Below are 14,102 nucleotides of genomic sequence, written 5' to 3' on the forward strand. Positions count from 1 at the left end.
CGACTGTGTATGCTCGCATGTGTGATGATTTCTACAATTACGTCTACATTAATCATGGAATACGTTTATAGGCTGTAGAAGCAGGCAGTGAACGTTTGTTTTTAATCTTGTAACAACCAAAATGAAATTGACAATTATGCAGATTCATGTGGGTCAAATAACAATATTTAGGAATGTTCTTGTTACAAATGAAAACAATGATAAACAAGCACACATGCAGTAGCTGCCCTCACCCTGGGCATCCCTTTAGATCTCACCTCTTTTTATATCATAAACACTAAAAATACCCAAGTGACCCTCAGGAGAGGAATGTGCATATTCAGCTCTCACAGCAGTAAACTCGCTGACATCACAGTGTCCCGTGCAGGTGGAGGACACCACGAGCTCTGGATTCTGTTTCTGGATTATGCTTACACCTCCAGGTAAGAGAGTAACGTTAGTAGAGCAGATTTTAAATGTATAAACAGGTTTAAAACGGTTACGTTAAGTTGCTTTGAATTTTAACTGGGGCTTTTACAAAATACTAATATTTGGAGTGTTTTTGTCTGTGGTTTATGTTAACCCTTTGTCAGATGTATTATTAACGTAACGTTAGCGGCCGATGACGTTTCAACCGTTTACTTTTAGTTTGCATTTTAACGTAAATATAGTAAGTTAAGTAAGTTACTCTTAGCATTTTCAACCATATATCTATTACTTTTACTATTTACAACGATATACCTACTACTTTTAGCTGTTTCAAATGTTTATCCTTACCTCCATACTTAACTTTTAGCTAGCCTTTAGCTTTTTCTAGTGGCGGAATGTAACGTTAGTAACCTTAAAGTCAAGTAACGTTACATTAACAACTTAACTACAAATTAATTATAAGGTACTTTACCTGAGTATTTCCATTGTATGGTACTTCTATTCCACTGCATTTATTATAAAGCTGTAGTCCTAACATTAGTTAATTTGCAAATTTAGATTATTAATACGAAATATTACAAAGTACCCAGCAGTGTAAAAGCAACCCCACCTTTACCAGCTGCAACATTAAAGTGATGTACACATTAATAATCCAGTAATATAAAATGTATTATTCTGAAATGGGCCATTCTGTATAATGAGTACTTTTACTAGTGGTGATAACGATACTTATATAAGTATAGTACTATGCTAATACTTGTGTAACGTTACTTTTACTTGAGTAAGATTGTGAATGCAGGGCTTGTAACTTGTAACAATGTGTTATGACACTGCAGTATTGCTACGTTTACATCTATCTATCCAAATCATACTTCCCATTTTTTCCCAATGAGTTGAGCTTGATACTCCACATTCTTTCCACTTGCCTCCTGGCAACTGCAGAAGTACACCCTGGGGTGCAAGTATCCCTGGTTGGGTCACTGGTGTAAACTCTTGTCCAAAAGGTTTATTTTCCAGAGCAAAATACACCAATAAATGAGGAAATACTACTGTATCATCAGTACTCTTGCCTTCCGGTTGAATATAAATTGAATCATTTTCAGTCTGCAATATGGGCTTCTAGTACAAGGTCTACAGTAATGCTATAATGATTTGTCTGAAGATACACTGATACACTGCAAATGTAAGTGCAAAACTAGGCTACAATATCCTGGAGGTATATTATAGTAAATTATTGGAATAAGAAATATAGACCTACAGTGAACTTCTATACGGTCTCCGTAAACCCACTTACCACTGAGTCCCCAGAGAAGTATTAAAGTCATGCTTTGTTGATGGCAATTTTATGACATCTTGGCAAGTTAAAGATGCTGGGCACAGCTTTGTTTCCAAGGTAACATGATTTAAAATTCTGTTTGCTTTCTTTAAAAACAAAAATTGCAGTGCTACTGTGTTGTGTGTGTTATAATGTCTTCAAATGCTGTAGGAGCATTAATGGATTGATTAATGTATTTATGTATACTAATAATTTCATTCAATTCATGCAAATCATGTCTCAGTTAGATGTGATGGAGAGGAAGTTGATTTTGTCCAGCCTTTAAACAAAGAACTAAAGAAACACCGCAATATTGTTCTGAGAGATACGATACAAATACCTCAGCAAAATCATCATGTAGTCATTAAAGGTCAAAGATTTTACCAGTGAAATTCACATATAGCGGTAATGCTACAGGAAAAGGAAAATACCATACATCACTTTAAGGTCAATGTGCTTTATGGGCAGTGCTACACCATATGTCTCTGCTAGAAAAATAATACTGTTTTTAGATGGGAGACAGACATATTTTGTTAAGTTATATTTGTAAATACACTACCTGAGAGATGTATGCAGAATCTCAAATGACAATGGTTGCACCTCTGCCTGGGATGTGTTATATATTTGTTAAAAGTCAAAATCATGCATCCATATTTATATTTACCTTAGCGGCTCTACTGATATTACTTTATTTTTTGCACACGCAGCCCATAAGATGTTAGGATGATTAAGATTATACAATCCCATCTGCAGCATCATGAATTTGTAGATGCATTTCACCAGACTTAAATACTGTATATTTAAGACTGTTTATTTTGTTGGCTGTCTAAAATCAAAGAATCAACATTTGGTCTATCTATTGTTAAATACCATTAAATATTGATATTATCTATACAGCGATTGATGCTATTTGCTGTGCTCTACAAGTGACATTATATTATAATACTGTAGCTCAGGATTGAAAAACACTTTTTCACTTATCTTATGATAATTCGTCTTAAAAAATCAAGTCTGAGTTAGGGGGCGTGCAAAAACATAATGTAGTTCTTTGTATTTGACTAAGTGAGCACACTTACTCAGTCTGCTACAGCTGACTTCCCAACTCTATTATCATATCATTGTTATTAATGTATGATTGACCTATTTAAGTAATGGTATACATTTATCATTCTCTATGCTTTGTGATTACATATTTATTGCTTGCACATGCTTCCCCTCCACCCTCTGTCCTTCTCTTATTGTATTTTTCTCCTTTTTCATCATCACTTCCCTGTTTTGTCTCTCTGTCTCTCCCTCTCTTACCCCCCTGCGACATAGCCTCTGTCTCTCTCTTTGCTGAGGTGGCTGTACCTGCTGTGACTTTGACAAAGTAGTCTCCACGCGTGTGTTTGTGTGTGTGTGTGTGTGTGTGTGTGTTTGCGTGTGCGTGTGCGTGTGCGTGTGCATGCGTGTGTGTTTGTGTGCATGCACTGCTTGCGCTTGCTTCATTTTTAGTTTGCAAATTTGTCTGACTGTTGCATTTGTTTAAATGTGCATTGAACACATGCAGTGTTGTGTGTATGTGTATGTGTTTGTGTGTATGTGTGTGTGTGTGAGAGAGAAAGCATACTGCAGTATACTTGCACCTACGTCCACTGCTTATGTCATACTATACACTCATCTGTTCTGTCCTCCATTACTTCTCACTTTTTTCATTCTTGCTCTCTTGCTCACCTCCTTTTTCCCTGTGTGCTCCTCTTCTCTCGTGCTCCATCCTCTCTCCCTTTCGCTCCCCCACCTCCCTCTGCTTGTCTCCTCCCTCTCTGTCCCCTCCCTCATGTTTCCTCCTTCCTCTCTCTCATTGATAGTGAAGCATCTGTGACTAGAATACTGAGGAGCTAATCATTATTCCACGAGCACAGAGCGCAGTGCTCTGGCAGAATGTCAATTCTCCCCCCTCCCTCTGTCTTCCTCTCCCTCCTTTCTTTTACATGCTTTTCAAGCAATAGTTAACACAGGAGTCACATTTCTGTTCTACAAAGAGAAAAGTAAGACAACACTCTTACAAATACAATTTGCAAACACTGTGCTCTTAACACCTGCAGCGAAGTGTGTGTAATGGTGGAGTAAGGTTTACATTTGTGCCGTGGATGGTATTTGGAGTGTGTGTGTGTGCGTGATACGTAGTTGTTATGTAAAAGCGCTCCACATCAATTTGTCAAGAGCAAAGTGGTGTAGGATGGAGATGAGAGAGACAGCTGTTGAATGCATATTTAGAGAAAGGAGGGAGACTAGAGAGTGACAGCAGATTTTCAGTGGATGCAGTGAGGCCTGAATTGCCAGTGATATTAAGTTATTTTTCCTTATTGTGTTTCTGCATGTTGGATTATCAATAGTTTAAACATAAAATGACTGAGGAAAAATCGCAGCCAGTCACTCTCGCAGAGCAAATTTACTATCACCTAGTCGTGCTGAAAAACAAGAGAGGGGTAAATTAGACGACAGACACACACACACACACACACACACACACACACACACACACACACACACACACACACACACACACACACACACACACACACTGGGACTGCGGGGCGTGTCATTGTGTGTGATGGAATGGGAGAGACAGCACATGGAGACTCCTCCTGACTTCCTAAAAACTGCAGCTGTGGGTCCCAGCCACGGGTAAAGCTGTGTACGCAACCCACACGCACACACGCACACACACACACACACACACACACACACACACACACACACACACACACACACACACAGACGCACACACACACACACACACACACACACACACACACACACACACACACACATGCACATAGCCTAATAAATAATTTTAACTTTGCAAGTCAGACGGCATATCTAAACACACACACACACACACACACACACACACACACACACACCAAAAAATGCCATGGCCTAAGGGAACCTCTGGCGTGACATGGCTGCAGCCTAATAGGCTCAAGCATGAGTGAGTAATAGGTGTTCCAGCACTGTCCGCCCACTGGACAAAGACATCTTGAGATGCGCATTATTTTATGAGATGCAAAGTGAATAGGTGAAAACATGATGAAGCATTGGGTGGGGGGGGGGTGGCTGTTTGAGATCAAAGTAGAGGAGACAGCTCAGCATTGTCACATGCTATATTTGCTTCTCTGTTTGATTAGGGGACAGCTTATTGGATGAACCAGAGTTGATGTATCCAAAGGCTCAAATCAGAGGGTAATAGTCAATATGAGAGACACAAATAGGCCCGAACCTTACATTACGTCACTGTGTAAATAAGATGTTTGATTGGACTGGAGCAATGTGGATTATTTAGTAATACACCCATGACAGATTTAGTTGTCATTTTGGTAATTTAAAATCTAACAGCAATCTTGTAACTGAACATTTAAAAAAAAAAAATCAAATATCACAAATATCACTGTAGGGCAACACAGTGTTGTCACTGGCAATTATAAAGCCACCTCGTGCACAGAGTGACAAAATCAATGATTCAACACACTGTGGTGAGTTTAATAGCCTTGGAGGACATAAAATGCTAAAGGAGCATCGCATCGGGGCTGCAAGGTTAAGAAAACGATCTATATTGAAAAGGCTACTTGGACCTACCAGAGCACCAGAGAGTAACAAAGGCATCATAAGGCCAACGTCCCAGTCTCGTTAAGGGGGATAAGACAGCGTAGTAGAAGTGGGATATGGGACTTAGGCAGTGACATCATATAGTGTGAGCAGCTTCTCTGGAGACTGCTGTCTGCTTGCAGTGGGCTCATGCTGTTGTGGAGTTGTGCCTTATATGAGTGAACATTATAAATAGTGAGAAGGATGTCAGCTCCATTCAAGGCAGTCCCACATGAAGTGTCAGGGTGCTCTGGTGAGAGGAGAGATGATTTTCAGCAATGTGAGTGTAACGTTACAGTATGTGTGCCCAGTGATGGAAGAACTATTCAAATCATTTATTTAAGTAAAAGTAGAAATACAACAATGTAAAATATACTCATTGTGTACTCACTGTGCAGCAAGGCCCTTTCTGGAGTATTGCATTACTATCATATATGTATTAATGTGTTAATAGCATTCTAATTTTGTAGTCGTTTAAAGTGGAGATACTTTTATCTTCTTTATATACTGTATAGTAGTATGAACTGTACGTCTGCATGGTAAATCTATGAAAATGCCTCACATTTTTATAACATGTTAACATAACATGTTTTGTATGTGAAATTGTAATCGAAAGGGAGCCCTGGTAGCCGAGGCGTTGGTGATGAACTAAAACTGCAACACAGTTGCATGCCATTCCCCATCTCTCTCTCTCTCTCTCTCTCTCTCTCTCTCCCTCCTATCATTTCCTGTCATTTCTCTACTGTCAGCTAGCCCATACAGGCATAAAACGACCCAAAAAAAATCTTAATTTACAAAGTAACTAGTAACTATTGCTATCAAATAAACGTGTTGGAGTAAAGACTACATTTCCCTCTGAAATCTAGTGCAGTTGAACTAAGTAGCATAAAATGGAACTACTCTGTACTACTGTACAGAATTGTACAGTAGTACAGAGTTACAGAATAGAGAGCAGTATTACTTACTTATTACTTAGTAGTACTTACTTACATTCCACCACTCTGTACGCCTGCATACATGTTTGATCTAACCTCCTGCTCTGATAGGATTTATGCCTGTGTGTGTATACCTCTACTTTCCCCGCTTGTTTGTGCATATCAGTGACATTATGTCAATATGTGCCTCAGTATGTGAGCCCAATTGTGTTTACATCTGATTCTGTGTGTGTGTGTGTGTAGATATACAGTATATATGTTTGTGTGTGTGTCAGTGCGTGATGTGTGTCATAGGGTATGAGGCGAGTCGAGTAGTGTGATAGTGTTTGTCACCCTGAGCATGTAGCCATGTCAAACTCTGTCAGGGTAGTTTACCCTGGCAAGGGGTGTAACACATCCCTATGATTACTCTCTCTGTTGGCTTGTGTGTGTTTCAGATAGTGTGTGTTTTCTTCATGGCCAGTTTTTTGCCTTTTCCCTTATTTCAAATGCTTATCACAGACACTGAATGAGAGAGAAGGGGGGCTGAGTTGATATTAATCTTTGAAAAAAAATACCTAGGAGGAGGGGAGAGAGAGAGAGAGAGAGAGAGAAAGAAAGAAAGAAAGAAAGAAAGAAAGAAAGAGAGTAAAAGAGTGGGTGTTGGGAATGAGAAGGGAGGGAGGGGAGAGAGTGGGAGGGTGCAGTGAGAGAGAGAGCTGATTAGATTGGAGAAAGCCAAAGAGGTACGGGTATACTATTGAGCAAGGGGAGAGACAGAGGGGGAGAGAGGCAGAGGGGAGGGTGACTAAGTGAATGCAGTTTGCCGTCGCGTGTCGCTGCGAAGCGAAGTCCACACACAGGCGGACGTATTGGACCTGAATCAACAAATGGATACAGAAAAAACTGGATGTACACTGCATATGAGGAGACAATAAGGGAGGAGGAAGTCTTTTTTTTTTTTCTTCATATCCTTTTATCTTTGCATCAGATACTGCTGTGAGGAACCCAGAGGGAGGGAAAGGAAGAATAGCGGACAACATTTCTCTCTAACACCCTTGGAAGCTGTAGAGCTGTAAGCCAGAATGGAGTCGACTGTGGGACTCGCAGGGATTGAATATATGCTCAGTAAGTATTTGTATAGGCTGCAAATATCAGTGTATGAGCGTGTCTATATGTGTGTGGATTGGTGCCTCTGGCTTGTGCACTGCCTCTGATGCTTTTTTCATGAAGAAAGAGAAAATAAGAGAGGAAGACAGGAATGCAAATGCAGTTGTGCTGCAATGTCTCTTCTTTTGTGATATGCTGTTTGCATCACTGAACAGCTTTTTTCCCTTGTTTTTTAAACAACTACCCCAGACTTGACTCTGTGTGTTTGTGCCTCTTCCTCCACAGTGCCGGTGTGTGTGAGTGTGTGAGCTGATATTAGCAGCCCCATTGGTATTCAGTGGAGGGAGCTCCAGGATCTCGCTGCGCCTTTCCCCAGGATGGGATCACAGAGCGGGGATTGTGCTCGCCTGTGGAGAGCCTGCTGAAATGGGTGAGTGTTCGTCCTCCTCTCCCTCGCTTTTTCCCTCTTTCCATTTTCTTTCACCTGTTATTTCTTGTTTCTTATATCCCTCTGTCTGCCTCCTTTTCTTCAATCTGCAGTTATGTACAGAGCAGTTTCACCAGTGATGGGTCTTCCCTTCGTTTCCTTGTGTCTTTCACCCACTCATGCTGTGCAATCCACTTCCCTACCACTCCCCCACCTGTTTCCCTCCATCTCTCCTTCCATCCTCTTTTCATCCAGCATCCATCCCCCCCCTCCTTCCTTCCCCCTCATTGAGACATAAACAGGTCTGTCCAGTTTGATGGATTTGGACAAAATCTGAATGGCTCACTTCAATTTGTTGCTTCTCTCCCATCATTCCCTCTTTGCTTTTTGTCTCTCCTCCTCTCTTCGGCTGTGTCCCCCCCCCCCCCCCCCCCGCCCCCCCCTTGTTTCCATCCCTCTCTCAGTCTATTCTGTTTTAATTCAGACACACAAAGACGTTTGATTCTCTTTGCTGTGTGTGTGTGTGTGTGTGTGTGTGTGTGTGTGTGTGTGTGTGTGTGTGTGTGTGTGTGTGTGTGTGTGTGAGAAAAGATTGCTTTTTCTGTGTCAATCATTTTTATAGCGTTTCATGTTTGCTCATCTGTGACACAATGCCGAGAGGCAGAGGTGTGTGTTCAGCCTCGGTGTGTGGGATTGGTGGAACATAAGGTTATGAAGTAGATCAATGTGTTTAATTGCTTCAGGCATGACAGCTGTGACATGCACACACACACACACACACACACACACACACACACACACACACACACACACACACACACACACACACACACACACACACACACATGCAGGCACACGCTGTCACTCGTTTGACACGCACCTTTGTCTTTGCTCCTTGCTGATCTACCTTCTGCACACCAATTCACACCCACCTACATATTTTACACACACACACACACACACACACACACACACACACACACACACACATGCAGACATTGAGCACTAACCTCACCAGTGAGCCAACACACACACACATGGTCTCATCCTAAATGGTCCTAAGAGGATATGGGTGTCACAGGAGGGTCACATCTATCCACACAGCAGTATTGATTGCAGCTGATACACTGAATGGCCTCTAATTTTTCATTTTAAATGGACCATCACCTCACTAAACTCTGGAAAAAGGAAGAAGTCACTAAACCTATTTAATGATTGCATTTTGTTCTGTTAAAAGAGGCAATATTGTCATTGCATGGCTCTAAGTTCACGGCTACATTTAAAGCAATGCATGCTGTCTCTGTGCTGTTCTGAATTAGGAAGGTATTCATCATGCAGCTGTGAGCTTTTTGATTAGAATTCAAAATTACTTTTGTATATTCAACAGGTGCAAACTGTTGCATAGTAACAGAGGCGAAACTACCTTTTGGGTTGTTAGGATTTGACATTTTGCTGCTATTTTCACATTTAGGCAATGTATTTAATTTTAGGAATTTATTAGGAAATTAAAAAAAACTCAACAGGCATCCAAGTCTGTCTAAGCTCAGGCCAACATTAGTTTTGCCATCTGTAATCTGCATACCTGTCTGCCTGGGATATTGTTAGTTTGAAGGGATATGTCTTTGCACAATATAAGAGAAGAAAAAGAAGACATACTTCCGCGAGGGGGACATTCAGTTTCACTCCGTTATTACACATTACACACAAACAGGCCCGAAATACACGCATACATGCAAACATGACCTATATACATGCATTAATTGCAGAGATATCAGAGTGACGGGGCTGCCTCAGAGGATGGTGCCCCGAGCAGTTGAGGGTTCGGTGCCTTGCTCAAAGGCACCTGAGCTACTGCCGCCCCAAGGTACACAAATGTGACATTATGCATCATGGAGATGAAAAGTTGATCAAAGTGTAAACAAAATCGGCTCAGACTCCCAAAAGGCGCTAATCTTTATTTGCTTGCATTAAATGCAAGAGAGGACAATCACATGCCAACGTTAAGACCTGTCAGAGGTCTCAAATGTTCCCTGAAAATCTTACAGTTTAAAAAGATGTGTTACTCCTTAAATCTAAAATCTGTTCAGTTCAGACATTTGTTCCTTTTCTTTGTGAGGACATTCTCTATACTTCTTTATTCTTCTGTTTATTAATATGTAGAATAACATTTCTCAAACAACAGTGCGGCTCGATGATTAATTTAAGAGATTGTATTATTTGCATTTGCCCTAAAACCTAAAAGAAAAAGTATGAATAGTAAAACTCAAAAGCAGAATTTTACCTCAAACAAGTCCAATTGCTTTTATAGTAACAAAATGTTTCAAACCATGATCACTGTATCCTGTATTTTACCTGTATTTGACCAGTTACTGATTATTACTACTTTCCTATTAGTTTGATGCTAGTCTATACGGGGCCTTTCACTTTTTTTTTTTTAAGTAGTTTGAACAAATTCTAACTGATATATAATTTGTTAGAATGCAAGACATGTTGCCTTAAATACATTGTAGAAATAACTCTATTTTGTTCCATACTTTTCATTTGTGGTGCCTCAGCTGCCTCACTTGAGTGACAAGCTAGTGCTAGTATAAGGCAGTTGCATTTTACAAAGTTTGCAAACAGCCATATCATTTTGGACCATTTCTCCATCTATGGTGTGGAATCCAAAATGCTTCCTCCAGTTACCTCTGAGATTATGTCATGATTATCCATTCAGCACCGCTCTCATGTCCCTCTCTTCCTTTTTACGTCAGCAAAGAAAGCAACAAAAGTTCACTGAGGGCAGCACGGCTTGCAGTGGAACAGAGGGACAGTATTGTTGTTTTTTAAAGATTTCTTTGGGCATTTTAGGCCTTTAATTGACAGGACAGCTGAAGACATTATAGGGTAGAAAGAGGGGGATTGACATGCAGTAAAGGGCCGTGGGGCGGAATCAAACCCACGGCCACTGTGGTAAGGACTGAGGCTCTGCACATGAGGCACATGCTCAACCAGGTGAGCTACCCAGGCGTCCCAGGGACAGCGTGTTTTAGGAATGACCCTACTGAATTACAAGGCACATCCTATTGCACTTCTACAACGCAATTCTTTTATTCTTTTACATCCTAACAGATCAAATATTTTATGTTTTCCCAAGTACGAATGCTAGTTTGAATTTTGAATAAGAATGACAACTTACACCAGGCTGTCTACACCCATCAAGTATGAATATTTGACCTGACCAATGCTTTGAGCCTGGACTGCAGTCCTCCAGCTGCCTCAGGCACATTCACCAGTCAGAGGTCTCGCTCCGGCCTTCAGCGTGCTCCATCACATGCATCTTGGATACTGTGAAATGTGTTGGACAGCTAACTTGGAATTGAAGAAAAAAACCAGAGAAATGATTGAAAGAAAGCAGGCTAGGTGTAGATATAAGATTGGATATAGGGAATAGAAGAGAAATGTGACGGGGGAGAGTGTTTGAAGATTAGCTTGTTTGGGAGAGAGTGAAAGGATCAAATGATAGAGTGAGTGGAGAGGAGGAAGGAGCCAACAAGCAGCAAAGTCGGAGGAAGAGTGACAAGGACGGAATAGACAGCAGGACGACAGGCAGGGTGGAGTGTGACGAGGAGGAGAATGACGTACGTGATAAGGCAGAGTGACACAAATGTCACCATGCTAACCTTTTCATGCACTCTCACTCTCTCTCCTCTCTACTTTGCCTCTCTTCCTTCTCTCCTTCCAGATCTGAAGCCTTGCAGAGATGGACACCAAAACGGCAGCATGGAAGCCAACATCCACCCTCCAGCGACTAGCTTTCCACACCTAACCACCTCCATCTCCAGCCATCAGCTCGAACCATCCCAGCAAAGACCCCACATGCAGAGTTGAGGACGGACAAGCTAGACTGAGATACCAGAAGCCGTCTACAGGAAGTAGAGAAAAGCAGAGGGTGACATGCCTCAGAGGAGTTAACTAACAGCAAACCAATCAACCTGTTGAGCATACGATTGACTTCATCTGAAATGAAATAGGCTGCAGTGATGCTTGAGCAATGGTATGGAGCTCTTGGACATGTCTGAATTTATCGCCCGGATATCCTATCAAGATTACGACACTTTCCTGCACACCTCAGAGATGGGCTACTTTTCCAGATTGGCTTGTGGGCAAAAGCGAGTAATTGAAAATCCCCCCTTGAGAGGTTCTGATTTGTTGTGGGGTAGGATGGCTTTTTTTTGAAGGAACCATTATTAAAAAACAACAACAACAACCTCCCTTTTTCCCACATTTTTCCCTTTTTTCTTTTTCACCATCTTTCTCACTCATTGCGGGGAAATACATTATGAAGCAGCACCATTCTTCTTCATTCTCCCTCGGTGACGGAGAGATAGGAGGGCCAGACTGTCCAGAATAGATAACAAGCAAGGAGACTGGCACTGAGGAGAGGAGAAGGGGAAAAATAGAAGGAAATAGAAGGAAACATGTAGAGAGAGAAAGAAGAAGAGGAAGCAAGAAAAGAAAAATTGAGAATTAACTGGGATTGTTTGAAATCCTCTTGAAGACTTAGAGTCTCTTTCTAATTCGCCTGTGCCGTATTGGATGCTAGTTAGTGCAATGTGCAGGGGAGGGGTCAGGATTCACACCAGGGGGGGCACTTGAGCAGGAGAGGAGGGTTATGTCCCCCCTGCACCTGCCTGGTCTGTATCTTAGTGTTTGACAGGAAGACAGACTGAAAGATGGCCCGGTTAACAGACAGCTATACTGACAGACGAGCTCTGAGACTGGTAAGATAGACAGACAGACAGACAGACAGGTACACAGCCTATTCCAAGTGTCAGGCACAGTAGACAGCGTGCGATTCATTGTCATTCTATGCAGTGAGTGAGGAGTAGACAGAGAAAAGGAAAGAAAGAAGAGGAGCATCCCTGTCTTTGTAGCTTCTGGAGAATCTCACTTAATTTGCATCCACCTCAGTCAGTACTGTGACAAGCCCATGGACTAAAAACAGACTGGGAAGGGAGGGGGCTTTACTAGAAAGGAAATACAGGTTGGAGAGATAGAGACAGAGAGAGAGAGAGAGAGAGAGAGAGAGAGAGAGAGACAGAGAGAGAGACAGAGAGAGAGGGAGGCAGGCAGAGAAACAGAGGGAGAGAGCAGGTGTCGGAAATCCTCCCCTTCATCTGCTTGTCATTTACTCCTTTATGTTCTCTCGTCGTCTGGCGAGGTGATTGGTTTTCTGATGCCGGCGTTCCTCTGCTCATAGGCCCTCCGCAACCCAGAGAAAAACAAGAGGTGAGCACACAGAGGAAAGCAAAAAAGACAGCATAAAAGGAAAGGTGGAGCCCCATTTTGATTGACTAATTTTTCACCCTTTCCTTTTCTCATTTGTCAAGACGGGCTGTTGTTATTTTTTTCTCACTTTTTTTCTTAAAGTAAGAGATAGAAAGAAGAAAAACACCGGCCCAATCAATCCCTCATTTTCTTTGTACACAGAATTGAACCGCTCCTTCCATTAATTGTTGATTTTCCGTGACTTGCTCTAAAGGGATTATTTTCTTCATCTGAGTATAAACACCGGAATCCTCCAGATTCCTTCTATATGTCCTCACCCCCAATGACACAGTGTGAACCCCTCTGACTCCTCCACGGCACCCCACACACACACACACACACACACACACCCCTTTGGCTGAAGTGCTAAAACCCTGTGGTCTCAGATCTCAAAGCCACTACAGCGATAATATGGGACAACGCTTCTGATACCATCTGATTCATTCTGTAAGTAGGACTCTCTCTCTTTCTGTGTGTGTGTATGTATGTGTTCACATGTACTCTGCATGTCATTAGCGTATATTCAGCTCATGTATGCAGAAACTTGGACATGGCCCGTCTTTCTGCAGTGTTGGTTTTATGGTGTCTTCACAGAGGATTTGCTTTCCTGTGCTTCCTCTGCTCCAGGCAATTTGAGCGTGTGTGTGTGTGTGTGTGTGTGTGATGTGTGTGTGTGATGTGTATTTTGATCTTACAGCCAAGCTTACAACAGCATCACAGTGGTGTCAGAAAGAGGGGAAGGTGGTGCCTTTCTGTGTGTGTGTGTGTGTGTGTGTGTGTGTGTGTGTGTGTGTGTTTGTGTTCATGCCTACATATTGGTCCTGAGGTTAATTTGAACTAATTAGTGTTGAGTATTTTTGCTTGTCAGAGCGTTTTTTTGGTTCTGTGTCAGTGTACTTGCATTCATTAGGGTGAGATGGAAAGGGGCTAAAACTGAAGAGGGTGAACCAGCTAATGAGAATAACTCTGATGCCCTGACTAGTTCTTTGTT

At 41.8% G+C, this 14,102-nt stretch overlaps 1 protein-coding gene across 1 annotated transcript in view; it reads left to right on the forward strand.

Moving 5' to 3' along the window:
• Positions 1 to 6,991: 6,991 nt before the first annotated feature.
• The window catches only part of grik5 (glutamate receptor, ionotropic, kainate 5), a 91,799-nt gene continuing 84,688 nt past the window's right edge, over positions 6,992 to 14,102 (forward strand). Inside the window, exons 1-3 of the mRNA XM_031299737.2 lie at positions 6,992 to 7,392; positions 7,660 to 7,804; positions 11,526 to 13,558. The gene's annotated coding sequence lies outside the window, so the exon portion shown is untranslated. The remainder of the gene's footprint in view (positions 7,393 to 7,659; positions 7,805 to 11,525; positions 13,559 to 14,102) is intronic.

The sequence above is a fragment of the Sander lucioperca genome, chromosome 10, assembly GCF_008315115.2.
Source record: "Sander lucioperca isolate FBNREF2018 chromosome 10, SLUC_FBN_1.2, whole genome shotgun sequence".
Classification (NCBI taxonomy): Eukaryota; Metazoa; Chordata; class Actinopteri; order Perciformes; family Percidae; genus Sander; species Sander lucioperca.